Source organism: Bombus affinis, chromosome 1 (assembly GCF_024516045.1).
Source record: "Bombus affinis isolate iyBomAffi1 chromosome 1, iyBomAffi1.2, whole genome shotgun sequence".
Classification (NCBI taxonomy): domain Eukaryota; kingdom Metazoa; phylum Arthropoda; class Insecta; order Hymenoptera; family Apidae; genus Bombus; species Bombus affinis.
In genome coordinates this window covers 3,163,169-3,182,436 of record NC_066344.1, presented here as the reverse complement: position 1 = coordinate 3,182,436, position 19,268 = coordinate 3,163,169, and the positions used below count along the sequence as shown (strand labels likewise).

The 19,268-nt window shown below is 34.7% G+C and overlaps 1 protein-coding gene and 1 long non-coding RNA gene across 5 annotated transcripts in view; one reads left to right on the top strand and one right to left on the bottom strand.

Annotated features, from left to right (window-relative positions):
- LOC126925934 (glutamate receptor 1) overlaps positions 1-19,268 on the bottom strand; it is a 335,799-nt gene that overhangs the window by 56,568 nt on the left and 259,963 nt on the right. The gene's annotated exons all lie outside the window — the stretch shown is intronic.
- LOC126916161 (uncharacterized) overlaps positions 1-19,268 on the top strand; it is a 218,078-nt gene that overhangs the window by 197,592 nt on the left and 1,218 nt on the right. For 2 of the 3 annotated variants that reach the window (XR_007710484.1, XR_007710502.1), the window contains 2 exons: positions 15,195-15,302; positions 15,761-15,892. The exons of the other annotated variant lie outside the window; for it this stretch is intronic. This is a non-coding gene — a long non-coding RNA (uncharacterized LOC126916161). Of the gene's footprint in view, positions 1-15,194; positions 15,303-15,760; positions 15,893-19,268 lie in introns of those variants that run through there. 3 annotated transcript variants of the gene reach the window in all.

The following is a 19,268-nucleotide window of genomic DNA, read 5'->3' as shown; positions in this document are numbered from 1 at the left end:
GTTCCCGATAAATTAATTGGGTTTCGGTAATTAGTCCTTCGTCGGCAGAATGGTTTATTAAACGTGTGTATTTTGGCTAATATGTAAATGTAAGATTCGTTCGTACGTGCGTGATCGTAGGTTTGACATTATGACAAACAATATTTTTAAATTTATAGCGTGGAAAAATACATCCTTTGCTTTGTAACCATAATAAAAAGGACAATTTGAGTAACATGGAATGAATCAAAAACATATCCAATTTTCAAAGTGCTTCTCCGTAAAAAAATGAAAAACGTAACTTATTGTTTTCATCCCCTGTAACCTTTGTATAACTAATACCACATGAGCTTTTGACCAACCATCGTTCGACTGAAATAGTCGAACTCGGATTTATTAGAGTTCAACCAGTCTTCGAAATCTGGTCACTATTCAGCCACTATTCAGTTTCAAATTCACAGTCATACAATAGTTTTCGATTATCATCGATACCGTAGGTGAGCAATACAATCTCGAATCCAGGACAAGTAACAAATACCGTAATTAAAAAAGTTGCCAGTTAGTTGTTAGCCGGAGGGTCGGAATATCGGACGTGTTGCGGCATACGATGGCCCAGGTATCCATAAAATATTGCATCTCGCCGCTTTGATGAAAGAGCCTCGTGCTTTCACGGAAACGCGAAATAATGGGGAAAGAAAAAAAAAAAAGAATCACTGTGACCTCATGAAAAGGGAATCCCACGTTTCTCCAACGTTTCCCATTTCTTTTCGATCTTTTTTCTCTCTATCTCTTTATCGATCGATCCCACAGGAACCTCTCGAACGGTCAGAGTCGAAGCAGCATTTCTGTTCGGCGACGCCGGCGACGGAACAATGCGCCGCGATATGTCACGCGTTCCAAAGTGTCCTCGACGTGCCATTAATTGGAATTCAAATGGACATAAACATCTCCCGTGTGCGGCCAGTGCCAGCAAGATGTGGCTCGATCGAGGGGTCGAACACCTCTAGATGCGAACCGCGGTCTGCTCGTAAATTATACTCGCCTCGTCGATCCAGTAGAACGTTTTCCAAATTTCAGATTGGTTTTTGTTTATGAGGCTGCGTGTGTTCGTCGTTGAATTTTATTTCGTTGATTTTGAAAGTTGTTCTGGCGTAAAATTGGACAGATTGTGGGTAACGTGTGCGGCTTGCAGGAATATCTACGCTTTGGTGGAAGCACTAGATCCAGATTCTGTATAAATACACAGGCTCCTACAAGCGTTAGAATATATATATTTTACGAATATATTACACGTAATATGTATTTTGAAATTTCAAACTTTCATCTTGATGTTTGTTACGAGTAGACCACGGATTTTTATGAAATTTCATATTTTTCTCGACACAACTAAAGAACTGAACCCTACGTAAATATTTATTCTATCCATTTGGTTTTATCGTAAGTAGTTCACTTTGAATATTTTTTTTTATATTTTTGCACACTATGCATTTTGTGTTTTTTTTTTTCGTGCGTTTAAATTTTCCATAAATGCATACAAATGCAGTCTAGTTATGACACTCGACTATCGCGATTATATCGATAAAATTTGAAACAAGTCTGAAAAAAAACACACATACAGAAACTGTAAAATACATATTTACTGCAAATGTATATTTCATAGAGATCACCGTAGTATGCGTTTCAAATATTATGAAACATAATAGTATGTGTTTGATAATTATGAAACACATACTATCGTGTTTCATAATATTTTAAGAGGAAATTCGAGAGTTATTGTTATTGCAAAATAAAGCTCACGTTACAAATGTCAAAGATATCTATTTCACAAAGAAATCGCATCGAATCTAATTAAATCTAACAAATCCCATATACTTTGAGTTCGAAAATTGCAAATCTTAAGAATCTCTTTTTAAGATGAAATATCATCAACAGTTATTCTGTTTGTCGTCATTAGTTTTCGTGGATAATTAATGTTAAAAAAAAATGCGTTGGCTTTCAAGAAAATAAATGCTTTAAACTGGACGAAACAAGCGTGGTTGTCCAAACATGCGCATCTGTGTTATTCTACTTCATAAATAAAATGAATAATAAATTCTGCTTTCAAATTAAAAAGTCGCCTTTATTAGGTCGTATTTTTTGTCTTTCTCATTAGTGGAAAGCTTGAAATAACAACAGCGACCAAGCAGCCAGCTCTGATTCTAAAATGTAAAAATATTTCAAATTACATTTTATCCAGCAGGATCAAGGCGAGAACGTAACAGAACTGTGGCTGTGTTATCTGTATTACTTTTAATTTAATAAGGTAAATGAAATTGTTGATACAATAAGAATGGTCACCGAAATCGTAGATTTAAATTTCGCTCAAATGTCTTCTTCCGCGCAAGTTGCTTAAACCAAATGCATTCTCCGATATAACGTTGCTTTAGATGAAATATTTTCTTTGGCATAATTCCTTAGATCAAATATTTTCTTTGATATAAGTTTGCTTAGACTAAACGTCCTCAACGTTGTATGTGTACGATACGTCTGAGTATACTTCGTCTATTTCTACTGAACGATTGCAATCTCCTCTTCTAAACGTAATTCCAACGTAACAAATCATTCGATTCATTCAATTCGATTCTTTCTTAAAATAACGTTCCTTTACATTGCATCAAATTTCATTATCAATCAGATTTAATTTATACAGACCAAACGTCCTTTATACGCGTACGCGTACAACGTATCTGAGTATATTTTGTATTAGGTTGTCCGAAAAGTTTCTTTCGTTTCATAAGGTGATAATAGATAAACAACAATTTCTGTTTTATATTATTTTATTGAATTACATGATCCATTTCGTTCTATTTCTATTATTACGTTCGTGCATAATTCAATAAACTAATATAAAACAAAAGACATCGTGCGTCTATTATTTCCATATGAAACGAGAGAAACATTTCGGACAACCTAATACATTCCTAGCCAAAAGTTGCAATCTCCTCAAAAATAATTCCAACAAAACTAACCATCCAAACCGAGCCTTTCCTACAACAACGTATTAAATTTCCATTACATCAGACTTCATTATCAATAAAATTGAATTTGTATTCGTCATTAGGACGATGTCTGAAGTAATCAGGATCCAAAATTAGGCTAAGACAAAGTGCGGCTTAAAGCCAAGATTATCCATCAGGCCGGATTATCCATTAGCTCTGCGTTAAACATTTAACAAGCCTAGGACTAGACTCCAGCCATACGAACCCTTGTGCGTGGCAGAAATCGTTAGAACCGTGGCAGACTTGGCCTAACTCAGCCATGACGTAAACGTTCCAGATATCAATCCACGACGTTGTCATGTTCCAAAGTAATGTTCGCTTGTGCCGCTCGCGTTGCACGTTCAATTTGCGCGCGAGTAGCGTCGCGATTTAGACGTGACCGAGCGTAATCGAGCATATTGACCGAATGGAATCGCGAACGGGAAGCAGAGGAACGAGACGACTCGTTCGTAGCTCGAATTCGTGAAATTCGTCGGCGAAGCAACACCCTCGATCATCGCGCAACTTACGAGAACAGTTGGCTGCAAGACGTCTTATGGTGGAAATGGAACGCGATGGAATAGCCGGCGTATTTTCGACGATAAGACGCGCGAGTCCACACCGGAAGTAGGTGTTCCAAGCCGGTCAGGTACCAGTTCCAGAGGATTTGTCCGAGGCCAGGAATTTTTCGTCGCTCGGAATGCTCACCACGTACATGACGCAAATTGAAATTCTTGTTTCGCTTACCGGTATTTGTCGTCTCTGCCGATTTGCGGACTCTATTCCTGATATCGATCGAACCCGGAAGGTACACGGAACCCGATTCCTGTTCCGGGCCATGCTCCCGTTCACTTTATTGCCGGATGATCGAATTTTCATTAGCTTCTTGCTGCGTCGGCATACGAATCCGCCGACTATTTTCCTTTTGTGCTTGGCTGTTTCCATTTTGCACTAATCAATAGCCAAGTGTCCTCTTTTATATGCTATGGCAAAAATTGGTGAACACGTGCCTTTTTCTATTAGTATCTAGCGTAATGTTAAATGACATCTTGTAGTTTATGATTTTGCCCATTTGAAATAGTAAACTAATTTGATTTAATCTTAGAATTTTTTAAATACCATAACAGTTATTTCGCAAAGCATGAACTGAACACTCTTTCAACTTGTTTCCACTACTGTTTTCTTTCTCTATAGTTTTTGTCATATCTTTCACAAACTTGTTTCGACATTACTACCTTCCTTTAGAAAATCTTTGGTACAAAAGATTCTTCTCTTTTTTCCCAATTAAATCAATCATTGCACAGAAATTATATTAACATAACACAGAAATTAAATGTGACTTAAAATTCATCTTCAAAGTTATATACGTTCAAACGTATATAATCACCGCTACATTCTGTACTTATTACGTTTGTTTCATACTATAACACAAAATTTTACTTTCGTAATATTAATTTAAGATTCAATATATTCAATTCTTTAATACGAGTTAAAGATCGAACTCCTATTTAAAGAATTATCTTTAATATTACCTTATAAACATTTATACGATAAAATGATATTTAGAAAAGAATTTCTACAAGAGATTTTTGGAACAGCACGAGGAAAATGTTATGTTAACCAGAAACCTACGACATCTAGTTCGTGATCGCGTTAGGTACATTTCCGAAATTCGAAATTAAATGGATTTCATTCCAAATTGGCAGAGTAGAAGATACGTTGGCTTGATTGGATACGCGGAGCTGATTTTTATATCTCTTTGTTAAAAACTGTAACAGAATTCGGAGAAATTTTTAACAGACAGACACGAAATAGTATGTGTGCCAGTATGTGGGTATTCAAAACGTGGTCCTGCAGATACATGGCTCGACAGATACGAATCGATCGTATCTCGCGGGAATCGAGTTTGTTCCGGGGAACTACACCAGCGATTATTAAATTGCTTGGATTATTAATTTTGTGTTCCAGCGTTCACATAGAATAATCGCACTTCTATAGAGAACACGTGACTGGTAAATGATGACAGTGAGGCATTTTAACAAAATATACTCTAATATCGCTAATGCTGAATCTAATTATCTTTTTTTACTAGAAAATTAATAAATAATACTGAAATAGTATAGGTAGAATTTTTTTAGAACGGTTTGATCAACTCTACTAGGTTGCCACGTAATAAATATTTTTGTTTCGGTCATTTTAACACATGTTTTGATGGAAGAAATGAACGATAAATCTTGAAAACATGTGCAGGAACTGAAGTTAAATTTACAATACACTGTTAAAAATTAAAGTAAAAAAATATTCAACAATTGTTTCTGTTTGCGCACTATTTCGTTCAAAAGGGTTCAAAGCGTTCTTTTTGCTACTAGTTTTTTCTGAAACCAATAACATTTTAGTTCTTTCATATCGCACCATTTTTCTCTATGAATATTACAGAAAACTTGGCGAATTTATTTGAAAATGGCAAAAATATCAGATGTTTATAAAACTGAAATCAATAAATCTATATAATTACAAAAAAATGTATCGATGCATATTTCGGTTACAAATATTTATTTGAAAGCGTGTATTTTATTAAAATATATTTCCAGAAATCGCTTGATAATTCGTTTCATTCGGTGAACTTCGCAAGTATTTTGTAATAAAATGCTCTCCTTTCAACGGACGTCGTTCTCGTTATTTATCGTGAACAATAACAGCAATTTAATGCTAAAAATGTTTTCCTCTTTTGAAATGAATTATCGAATGACGTAAACACCTTTCATTGAGACAGATTAAACGAAATCATTTTTTGAAAAAAATCTTTTTGCGAAACATGTCAAATAACGTGACGGAAAAAATTGCATGTACAATATGTAGAATTTTTCAATAAAATTAGCTACAGTGTTCGCTTGATCGAGTAGCAGAATAAATTTCAACTGGCATTCTTGTTGCTGCGTATATTAAACGGCAAAAACATGAAATAGTTAAAAATGTAATTTACAATTTTTAGCTGTGCATCGGCGCTCTGTTCGCGAGTAATCTCTCGTCGAAACGATACGCATTGAAAATATCATTTTTCCTTTCTCTCTCCTCTCTTCATTCTATTTTCATTTATTTATCTTTCTTCGTTTCCTCTTTTTGTTTTTTTGGCTTTTCATATTTATTCACGCGTTCGCCTCCGTTCTGTCAATTTTTATGCACTCAATGTATTTTCGTCCCGAAAACAATTTGTCTCGTGTCAGAGTGAAATACGTTGTATTATTTATTTGTGATCGTGCGTGCACGCAACGTATGCCAGCTAGTCGACACGACAGCGACGATACATACTTCAATTTTCCAGTAATATTTTGCAACAATTTTAAGCGCTTCAACGCCCGAAACGATAACGATTACCAGCCGATAAAAGATTCACTGGAAAACGGGGATAAACTTTTCTAATTGCAAGCACCAGGCGAAATTTGTCGCTAAGCACCGCGCTGTTTTTGAATTATTGGGCCAGACATTGGCAATTTTATTCTCTATCCTGCACAGTAACGTTAATATATAGCGACGCGGAACGTGCCACGTGTTTTCGTCGGTGTGTTTATCTTCGAAATTGAAAAATATTGTTATTTCCGTGAATTATACAAATTCCTTACATCCTGTTGTTTAATTTTAGTTCTCCGTTCATATTTCTATATTCGAATGAAACGAGAAAGTATCTGGTAATGTACAGATACATCGACGAAGATCAATCGGAGCGTTTCAACACCCAAAGATTACTTTAATGCCGACTTCGATTTTGCTCTTCCTTCATTCCCTAGGTTTTTCGTTCGCTCCTTTTCTCGTTCCCCAATGGCTTTCCGGGGACTTTTACCGGCTTCGTATTCTCTGACAGACGATTACCTTTGCTCAAGAAGATAAGTAAATCTGATCTCGATAGATTCAACATTGTTTTATCGAGGATATCTAAGCCTGAAAGGACTTTGATTTGTACCACCTAATCGATAAGATTCTTAAGAGAAAGAATATCGAAGCGAAGCGTTGAATGATTTTTTTTTTTTAAATAATTCTGATTTCTTGCTGGCACTTTCAATCGATAAGTTTCCAGAAAAATGCACAAAATTTACAACGGTTCGTTTTTAAAAATACGACTGATATTTCGTAAAATAAATGGGTAAAAACTCGTGTTTCTTCTTATGAAATGTATCATTTCATATAAATTTTGTTTCTTTTCTTTAGTTCTTTATATCTTAAATGGTTACAAATGTACAGTATATCGATTATGTCTTTTTTAAAAAAGAATTTTAGTTAGAACAGCAACGATGCGGCTGGCTGCAGGATAAAAACTATTCATTAAAGATCACAGCGAGTCCACGTAAATAATTGAATACCGAAACTCGATACCAATTAAAGCAGTGCAATTCGTTACGAGCCGCTTCTCATTTGCAAAGCCTGCTACCAATGACTCTGTCGGTTCTGAAACTCCGTGTGACTGCCCCTTAATTAGCGAGTCTCATTCCACATGACACTCGAGTCTTGGAATTCGACATGAAATATTCTTACGATAACAAATCTGACACGAGTGATTTCAGAATCTCGTCATTTACCTTCAAGTTCGGGAATATATTAATTATTAACTCGTTGGAAAAGTTCATAATCAAGTTTATACAAAATTAAAAGGTAATACATTTTTATAGAATCAGAATTATATTGAATGATCTGCACCGTTTGTTTTACGTTTTTACATTTATTGGATAGCTTCAAGATTATTTTTCTCAAGACTTTGTCAATTTTTTTTTTTTATTAATTAATCATATTTCAGGTAAAATTTAGCAGGTTTTCGAGAATTATTTATAGAATTATTTATAGACTTATTTATAGAATTATTTATATATATTCATACAATTTCATAATTTTATGAAAATAATTAAAAACATATAGTATAGAAGGAAAATTGTTTTCTCTACTAAATATTATATATTTGCTTGTTACGTGCGTTCTGTCTTCGCGTAAATTCATAAAAATCTACAGTCCATCATAAATCCAAGATCGATCAAACAGTGCTTGATTAACTGCTTGATGAAATCAATGTTACTGATCTGAGAGGGACTGTCTTATTCTACTTTGAGATCTATTCGGCATCCGTAGCAAACATAACATATGCGTAAATTACCATTGATTTTCCAGTTGTAAAATCGATAGAAGCTTTACACTTCGATAGATCATAAATATTGAATCTTACGACTTCGCGTTATGTCGTGACCTCGATAATTTTATGGTATCTGGTTCTCCTGAGTCATCGCCATTGAGTTTCACCGATGTTAATACTTACGTCCCCAGAGTCATTGATGTCTGACCTCATGACACGGGGATAGTCAGTATTACTTACGTCTCCAGGGTCGTTCAGATCAAGTCTTACGACTTGAAACTTGGCCGAGAGTTTGACGTCCCGTCAATATCGATTTACATGACCCTGTGCTTTTCACATTGGCCTATAACCTCGGCTATTATCGATAAGATTCTATGATTTCTACTTTATGATTAACCCTTTTGATGCTGACTGTTCTCTATGATTTATGTGGATATCGATGGAATATTTAAAGCAGTAAGGTATATTCAGCTGACCTGTAGAAAGTTTGTCAACGAATGCGAAAGTATCTTTCATACCCGAAGTTTCGATTGTCCGGCTATTACTGTCACTTTTCACTTGCATCGGTTTTCGCGGTTTTGCATACATAAGAATAAGAATCAATATTTATTATTGGATTTATTTTCTATAAAGACGTATTGTACGAACCACGCAGAGGCTAAGTATAATATAAATGTATCGAATTGTAGAAACGTATCAAATTTTCAATTTGTAAAAAGGATTCAGCTACAGCGGACATTTTCGTGCGCTGAAGATGATTACAAACTTCAACAAACAGAATGATGAGAAACTTTAAATGAAAATTTCGATATCGTAGAGTAATATTAAAAATATCTCCTACCAAGTATTCCACGTACCATAACAAAATCTAATTTCCGAAAGCAAACTCATTTTATCATTATCATGGCTGCCAACCACATTTGTGCAATGCGATCGTAAAATTCCTTGAGAGAAACAGAACGATGTTTGTGCTTCTTTGGAGTAATGTTTATCTTATCGCAAAGTTTCTACCAAGCTCTTATTACAAAAGAAAGTGTTAACCATACTCTGCTTCACGATCGTCCAATCACAGTACCTTATACTCGACACAGACAAGATTACTAGAAACTGCAATTTCCTGAAAGAACCCTTCCTTTCTATCTTCTATACAGATTCAATCCTATTACCGTCGACATCTGATATATTTTCCTTTTTTTTTTTTTTTTTTTAAATTATCTCCAACATCTTTCCCTTATTCGAAAGTCACGTTCCGCGAAGAAGCCGCGACCTGGAACCCACGTAATCAACGAACAGGGTCCTCGAAGGAGGCGAGGAAATATTCAATTTTTTTCCATTTCCAGGCAAGAATCGCTTGGTAATTTCATTGGACGTAGACATGCACGGCCGCACACTGCTATCTCACGGTCCGACAAGTGAAATTCGATACCACGCCGTAATTGCTGCAATCCATTTTCCACGATAGAACTTTTCCTTATTCGCGTCTATCCCGTATTTTTCCGTTTCCATTTTCTTTTCCCGCTTTTCCGTACGCGTCTACGCGTTCCAACGTCACACAGTTTTCCTTCTCTCTTTTCTTCTTTCTTTTATCCAGTCGTCGTTTCCTCTTATGAGCGCTACGGATCGCCAGCTTTTTGCCAACGTAGCCAGCAATAAACGATTACAGACACACCGAAACGAGTAAAGTTTGTTCCATCAACGATCTTCAATGTTATTTTTTTATTGATTCAACCGGTCACCGACGACGATTGGATTATACTTATTTTACGAGTTCTATATAAGTCGTATCAATTTCATTTCATAGCTGGCTGAAAGCTACGCTACCCTAAAATCAATTCAATGTTCTTTTGATACGATTTTCTTCCCATTATTGTGGGTTTTAAGAATTTATAGGGAAACTTGAATCTTACGTCTTTCTTTCTTTAGATAAATTACAGTTTGTTTGCTTGTTTATATATATATATATATATTAGTATTGTTTATTTAATATTTTCATTCAAGTCTGTTGACATTCTCCAGTTGCTTTTCTACATTTTTGAATTGGTTGTTTATATCGCTAGTTTACACTTCGTTCGTATGTTGCACACGACACAATATTTGATTATTGCGTTACGTCCCGAGAATTGAACGACCTGGGTGAAAAATTAAATTCGCGTCGTCAATAATGTACGTGTACCATAAGTTTGAATCTAAAAGAAGATTGCATGGTATTTCTGATATTATTTGTTGTTGTATTGTTTAGTGATCCTATTTCGTGTTTCCTCGCAATGAACTTTTTATATTTATAATTATCTTTAATGTACTTAATTCTAATTTTATTTAATATCGAATTTGTCATCTTTTCAAAGCTGCTCTCATAAAAGTTTGTATATATAAATATACAACTAGACTGCTAGAATGTTTATGCGTCACGTTTATTATGTTTATATTTCGTAAGAAAATCCATGCACCAGAATGTCTGTCAAAGATATACGAGATAAGAAACTATTGATTATAACATCTACCTATAAAGGAAACTTATTTTCTATTTAAATTCCTTTTTTAAATTATGTTTATAAAAATATAAATTTACATATTTGAATATCCCCAGTCTACGTGTGACACGTCAAATTTGATTTCTCTAGATTTTCTATTTAAATTTCTTTTTTTAAATTATGTTTATAAAAATATAAATTTACATATTTTAATATCCCCAGTCTACGTGTGACATGTCAAATTTGATTTCTCTAGATTTTCTATTTAAATTCCTTTTTTAAATTATGTTTATAAAAATATAAATTTATATATTTTAATATCCCCAGTTTAAGCGTGACGTATCAAATTTGATTTCTCTAGACAACTTCACAATCTCTTTCATTTCTTTCTTCGATGCATTCACTGCTTTAGAAACATATCCGTGATGACGCTTTCTTCCTGTCGCATCGATAACGACGGTTACCCTTGAGCTATAAAGCATGAACCCGACCGATTTTACATCCGAACCTTGTGAACCTTGTTCGCGATGCTGAAAGGGACAGGCACGACCTTCTGTCCTGGCAGACACGAGGCAGAAGAGCGTGAGACGCTCTTGCAAGATTTTGTTTGATCTTCCGCAGTGAATAATTCGCCATCAACGTGTTTCCCTTGTCGTGAGCAACGCTTTGTCGCTCGGGTTTTCTCTGCTTTTTATTTCCGCGGGATTTATCGAGCCGCGTGTGAAACGATCGCGTCCACTGAAACCGCGACCGACGCGACAGCTTGGTATAAAGGATGAAAAAGCGATCGTGTTGAGCATTTTGCTGGTTAACAGCATTCGATACTTGCGAATAAATCACACTCGTATGTTTCCGAATAATTTATCCAATTTATTATTACAATTTACTATTAGAAATAATACCTTTTAGTTCACGAGAAAAAGGGAGGATATCGAGGTTTAGCATTCTTTAAAAAATGAAAGTTTAATTTTCAACTGATGTCACGATTTCGCATTTTCTCGTAGATATTTTATGAAAGTAAAACTTTTTGCTCGTCGTCTTATTCTGTATGATTTTCTACTTTTACCTGTAATTTTAAATGATATGTAACATACTAAACTGTGAAAAATGAAAAGTACGTTGTACAGCTCAATTTTTATAATTGCTGTAAAACTTTGAGAATTTTAATTCACGTTACTGGTTCAACGACATGGTTGTAATGATAAAGAGCACATACAGGAGCATACGAGAAAATGTTAAACTCAAAATTCATTAAAATCTACATTCCTCATTTTCCCCGTGAGCTCTTTTATATAATATTAATTAAAATTCTTTGGATCGACATTTTTGAAATATACAGGGTGTCTCATTTTTATCCCGGTATTAGAATGTTTTATGATTAAAATTATGACAAAGTTATGACAAAAATATCAATATAATAAATAATTGGATCTTCGTTCGAATTATTTCGAATTCGTAAATAAACGTATTTTAATACACAATCTGAATATATTTTTGGAAGGGTAATTGTTACAAATATTAATCATAATGTGTTGAAAAATGTAACTTAAAACAACGAGACGCAAAATTTCGCTTTATTGGTTATTTACCGAATCAATAAAAATATTGTTTCGATAAATTAGATAAAAATAGTATATATCATTTCAAGTACTCAGTTGTCAGAACAGTGTATAGTATAAATATTATATATCAAACAATATTGATACTTGCGAAATATGGTACTCTTGAATATTAATTTCAATCTGTGATAATGGTATTCTTATTTACATTGCATTTTCCTTAGCATGTACAGAATTCTTTTTTACATTTTCACATTTATTAGATTATCCAATAAATAATAAAATTTAAAACCTTTAGAAGCTTAAAATGGATAAAATATCTTAAAAGTAAGAAGAAAATAATAACTACTAAACTGCGAATGTTTATACATTTGGGAGTGTAAAAACGCGCATAATATACATATAATATGCGAAAATATACGAAACATTCAGAGTTAAATACCTGCTATGATATTTAATGATTAAACAAATTTTCGTTTAAGATCCACTTTTTTTATATTTATAGAAATACAAATTCTGTATAATCATGAGCAGTTTAACAGTTACAAGCATAAACCTGTAGCGGTAATGAATTAAGCGTGTAAACCATTTAACAGCCAATACGTAGCATTCGCTTGAATATGATATATTTTACTGCAAATACGATTCCCATCGTTTCGAATGAATGCAATTTTCTTTCGACACACGTGACAAATTCGCGAAGCCAGTGTGCCACTATGGCAGCCGAAGTTCAGCGGTGTGGATCATTTAAACTTCTCTAGGACAATTTCGGCGATAATGAAGAACGATCGTAGTGATGAATCAACCGCAATTACCGGCTTACGCTCGACACGCTGAAATGGATGGGATCGCGCGATCTGTTTACACGTCGAGACGACTAAAGAAGAGGAATTCGTCGATGAATTATTTTCTACCTTGCTGGATTATAATATTCGATCATCACTTTGACGATATTAAGGAAAAAATGTATACGATTAATTACGTAAAACGATGCATTAGAATATTGCGTTTAAGGTCTTAGAATTCTCGTTTTATCGTTTAATCTCATTTAACTATGTAGGAACAAAAATATGATATATGATATATGGGAGATTACTGAATATTTTTAATTTTCCAATTTTTTAATTTCTTTTTTCCTTTTTTTTTTTTTTTTTTAGAGAATAATTTTTTGTATCGTCAAGGCTTCTTGCATTTCTTGTATCGAGTATACTATGTTACTTTAATATATTACGTTAATAGTAATGTTTATATATGACACTTGAGATGTGAAATTTATGCTACTACAATATATTTAATGATTCAGTTTTTCTCAGGCTACGCTGTTTGAAAAGATTGGATATTTTTACACGATCTCGGAAAAATAAAGAGGTATTGTGATTTTTCGTAATAGGATCATTGTTCATGTATTTTTCACAATGTAGCTGATTGATTAACAAGAACTTTTAGGAGGAATTATTTAATCACAACTTTTATTATTTTAACATCGGGTTAAAAGCATCTGCGATATTCGCGGGTTCGCCAACTTTTACAATATAATGGCTTTGTAAACTGGATCCCTTTTATCAGACGAAATAAATTTCCGAACGCTTTTGTTCTCGACCGACCAGTTTTTATTATCTCTTTTTAATAAACACGAAATGCGTTTTTCATTGAACACGAAATCGTGTGCAGATACCAACAATCGATTTCAAACTGTATACCACAGATTTCCAGCGCTAACATGCCTCTTTAGGTCTCTCGAATTGCATTATTTTTCCTCTTTCCATTCGTTTTCTCTTCCCTTGTCCGTTTCACTCTGGATATTTACAAAAGCTGTAGAAAACAAAAATATACGGGTTTCCCTGGTATATTTATCTTCATTTGTAGTACGATTAACCTACAACTTGTTTCCACCAATTTACGCGAAATTTTGTACAGAATTGTTCGTCTGGAGTTGAAGCTAGCAGAATATGAATCTCGCGAGAGCTAAATTGATCAACTTTGCGTTTAAAGATTTCTTAATTTCACTGTACGGATACACGATTAGTATTCAATTTCATTAAAAAACAAATTATTTTCTCTCGTAAGCTTATTTGTCATAAGGAAATTGCTTAGATAAATATATATTCCATGGACGAGTAAATCAAAAAAAGAATCTTTGTAACATAGTTGCATTTTTTTATTTTATAATTTAAATACCTTAAAAGGCAAATAATTAACTATAAAATGTCAAACTTCTGAGTTTTATGGATTAGAAAATTACTTAATACTCACAAATAAAGGACAAATTGTACGTAATAGTTAATCTATATAGAACAACTTTGTAGACTTTTCCTCTGTTTTCTACATAATATATCGAGCATGAACGATTCACCAATTCTACGAAATTGCGTTTGGTTATGAGTATATTTGATCCAGGCTGGGCCATTTGTGTTTCATGTACTGGGCAAAATCGTCGACAAGGTCCTATTCCTCCTGTGTAAATTCCGTCAAGGCTACTTCTACTTCGTCTAACATGACACGGTCACTCTCCATGCGGCTGAGACATTGTCTGACATAGCGCGGGCATTTTCTACTGATTTCGCGGTGTGCCACCGATCATTGACATATTCTACTTTTTGTTCCGTTTTATATTATATCGTTGACATCTTCTACTTATTATTCCACTTTATATCATAAAATTAATCATACGCTGCAAGAAATATTAATCTTTATTTCCTCCCGTCGAACTAATTCATGTTTTACAGTATTCGCGTTTCATATTGATAGCGCAATATCAATTATGCCGGTGTTTCGTTCAGTTTGAAGACAGAATCGTCGCCAGATTTACTTATTATTCCACTTTATATTACATCGTAGCGATTTTTTACTTATTATTCCATGTTAGAACTGTATCATTGACATCACCTGTTTATTACTCCACTTTATATCATAAAAGCAATTACTAAATACAAAAAATATTCACAGAACATCTTCATTCTGCCATGAGGAATCAATTGGTATCTTACGTTCGTATTGATAGAATACTCTCAATTATATCAGTGTTGCTTAATGGTGCTTTTTTTCTTTTTTGAAGCCAGAATTGTTCGTCATGGAATGATCGGAATTGCCGATTAGTCGATTCAAGTCTGTTCCTCCTGTGGACAAGTGGTTGCTATTATCAGGATTGCAACCGTTGCATTAGGTAAGAGATCCAACCTGTACACATTCTCATCTGGATAATGCACTGCTAAGTGGATGCTCCGTACGTGTTGCGATTTGTACCCTATCAATCTTGATCCCGTGAGCTCGCGCGCACCTACGTTAACCGACACACGTATTCGAAACACGTGTGAGGCCGATTCACGAGCACAGAAACGCATTAGCACTTGCATACGTAACACATGCCACGACAAACGCATAACGGCTATATAGGTACATATAAGTGTTCAGGAATACGTAAGACGTACACGCATGATATGTATGTATACGTATCTGTACACATATAAACACAGAAGGATGAGTTTCATATACAGCTCGGTGTAGAGTAACGCTTTGGCATTGGTGTACATGGTAAATCGCACAGAGTGAACCAGCATTGCTAGTCTAGCACCATAAGTGCTTGTGTTTCTCCGTTTGAAATGATTTGGTACTCTGTTGCAGTGACTTCTGCGTAAGTGGACTTGCCAGAAATTGACAGTTTCAGGAAATGGTCAACCATATGTTTATCGAACGTTATGTTGTAAAATTCGCTGTTACGATTCTGATTATCCGGAAGAAGTACACCTGTTAGACTGTCGCGTGTAAATTTAGGTTAAACCGAAAAACTATGAAAACTAAAAAATCGGCGCTGTCTTTAATCTTCCGTGAATATTCCTGTCGTTGAAAAAAGAATGGTAAACTTGGTGAAATATTCACTCGGTTTTCACGTATTTTACGCTTGAACGTTTCTCGTAGTTGTTGATGTAGAAATACATTGTTTCTTTCGTATCAATTTATTCGTACACAATTTAGTAACTCACGTCATAATTTACGTGTCAATATTTCACGAACTATCGAATTTATGCGTGACAAATTAATGACCATAAGAGCGATTTGTCAATAAACACGATGAGACGACGAATGATTGATACATACTATTCTTGTATTTATTTGAAACAATATATTTTCACGTTCTACTGTTTGTATTTGTCTTTTTCCTTTTTATAGAAGTCTATAGAATGGATGTCCCCTGTTACTTCTTATTATTGATAATAATAATAGTAATAATAATAATAATAATTTTTGTATACATAACATTTTCCATTAACGTTATAACGCATGATACGATGTTTCATTAAATAATTTGAATATGACTCTGATTCTTTCTCAAGTTTCTGTTACTTTTGTAGTCTGACGTGAAATATATCATGTGCGTTATCTGTAATGTTTGTTACACGATGATTTGTGCGAGGTAAATTTTTCAGCAAGTAATTTAATAAACACCAAAGGATAAATGATAGATGATAGAAGATGAAGAATAATAATAATTCCAGATACAAAAAATTCACTTGAATGTAATAATCCTTGATATTTTCTCTGTAAAATACTTACCAGAAGACATTATCGATCTATTAAAACTTAAATTAAGTTATTTCAGAGTTTAGACTGCATATTGTGAAGCGAAGTGTATTGTTTGAACTGTTATTTATACCTATATTTTGAATTTCCTTTCACTGACGGTTATTTGTGTTTCATCGCACGGTGTATTTGAATATTTTCGAGGCTCGGATTGCCTGCACCGAAGCTGCGGCTCATCGTCTGCACTGAAGTTTATAAAAACCAGGATACCGTAGCGATCCTTTGTTATCACGTTAGATAAAGGACGTGGAAAAGCGATGATCGAGGAAGTGTGGACTTTGATTGCGAGAAATATTGTGTGGTGTGATGGAATTTTGGAGAACTAGCTGGCCAATGCCAGGAACGCTGCGAGTAACACGAAAGCGGAATTTTTGTGGTGAAAGGAGTGGAATTTCACGCGAAATTTTAATAAACTTGCTTTGTATCGTTTTTTCACACTTTTCTAGATCAAAGTTTCCTTGTTACATTATTGAAATGAAAAAGAATAATTGCAGAACAAAGTTACCATATTATGAGATTAACGTTTTTGCATATTTGTATTTTTAGATATTTGAAAACTTTGGAATTATTGAATTAATGGAAAATAAACGAATAAGCAATGTTTAACAGTTAGATGTGCATTATTTCATTATAAAAGTATTGTATTATAGAAGAATACCTAAGATTAGGTAAAAGAACAACTGTTGCGAGAAAGAATTATCGTGTTAGAAAATTTAAATTGTTATGTATCTGTATTTTTCTCGATTTTTGAAGAGATTGTATTGATATAGAATACAGGAAAGAATAGTTTTTGGTTTTTAAACATTTACTACTGCACTATGATATTATAAAACTGACAACAAATTTGACTTTTCAGATATTTGAGAAAATAATAAAGAAAATGGTGCTACGATTGTTATACGTCTACTATGACATTATAAAAATACTATATCATATTATAGAATTAGTATCGTTCCATATTTTTATTTGTAGATATTTAAAAATGAATATTTTTCATCGAAATATTTAAACAGCACGGAACAGTGTTTTGGTTATCACGAATTTACATATAATTACTTATAATTACGCATAATTTCTTTGAGCCCGGTTTCACATTTCCGTGAAAATATTTGCCCTATTACGATGTGCAGTAACTTTCGAGATAAAATAAACAGGAAGCCGGTAATTTTCACCGGAGGAGTAATGCGTAGATTTTAATATCCGCTACAGTAATTTCAGTTTTGTACGAATCGCTGCATAGTTTCGACCAAGTGAGAACCGAAACGATTTTATTTACACCTGCAAACTGTATTTGTTTGCACTCTGCTTAAGCATCGTGCACCGGGTCTCGCGTAAGCGCGACGAAATAAAAAAATTTTGGTTGAACAGAATATCGCCTTGTACACTCGTTCACTTGTTCTTTCTTTTGCTCGTTCCGATGTCTGTTTCGATTTCACGCTGCTTCGAATAATTATCCTTTCAACGACTGTAACAATAACTCAACTTTTATTTTAAAGGACGTAACTTTTTTCTTCAAATAAATTGTATAAAAAAATACCATAGAGAAACCATAAGATGTAATGAAATATTAGTAAATACTGATACAAATGTGCAACTAGAAATCTTCGCGTTTCGTAGTACTCGACCAAGCATCTCGAGCGAATTTTCTACAAAAAAAGAAAAAAGGATATCTGCATTCCATGCAAACACATTTCGCGTACCGATATAACCCGCAAACCCTTTCAGGCTCAACTAAATTCACAACTGCGGCAACTCGAAGAAAGTTTCTAAACTACGGCCAATTGCGTGGTCGTTCGCCATTCAACGAAACGTTCTACGATACTTTGACAACACGCTGGAATTGTCCGAGCTAGTCTAATTGTAAGCCAACAGGCGAAGCCCGGAACGAAAACAAAAGGGGGACAGAAAAGGAAGAAAGAAAAACTACAAAATGGAAAAAACAAAAGAGAGGGGAAAAAAGGCAAAAAGATTGTCAAAGTTCGCTAAACCGGTGGTAAAGTGTGTACACTGACCCGGGAAAATTTCGTATGACGCGGCGAACGCAAACAAATCCTCTGCGGCCCACTCTAAATAAACACGGAACGAGAAAGCTTGCTGCGCCGCGTTTCGAGCACAGTTCGGTTACGCGGCACGCGCGTTTTTTAAACGGAAACTCAAATAGTTTAGCCAGGAGAGGAAAGAGAAAGAGGGAAACGTGCGAGAACGCCTCGGCGTCCGTGATATCGCTGCTTAACGATTCTCTTTGCAGATAGCGAACTTCGCGATCAAACAAGTCGCACGGTCCTCTTCTAAGCTTTCCCGCCCCACCCGCCGCCCCCAACCTCTGACGCAGTTTCCAGTGTAATTTGTCGAAATTACAGTTTGCCCTCTCCGTCGTGCCTGATTCCGGGGGAATCAAGAGCACGTCGGTATTGATCACCGGCCACCCCTTCATCGTTTTTTTTCCTCCCTTCGTCTTCGTTTTTCACCTTCCGCCTCTCGCGAATTTCCATGATCACGTTCACCACGCTGTTTACGTAATCGGTTTGCATTCTATGCGTTCTTCGTCATA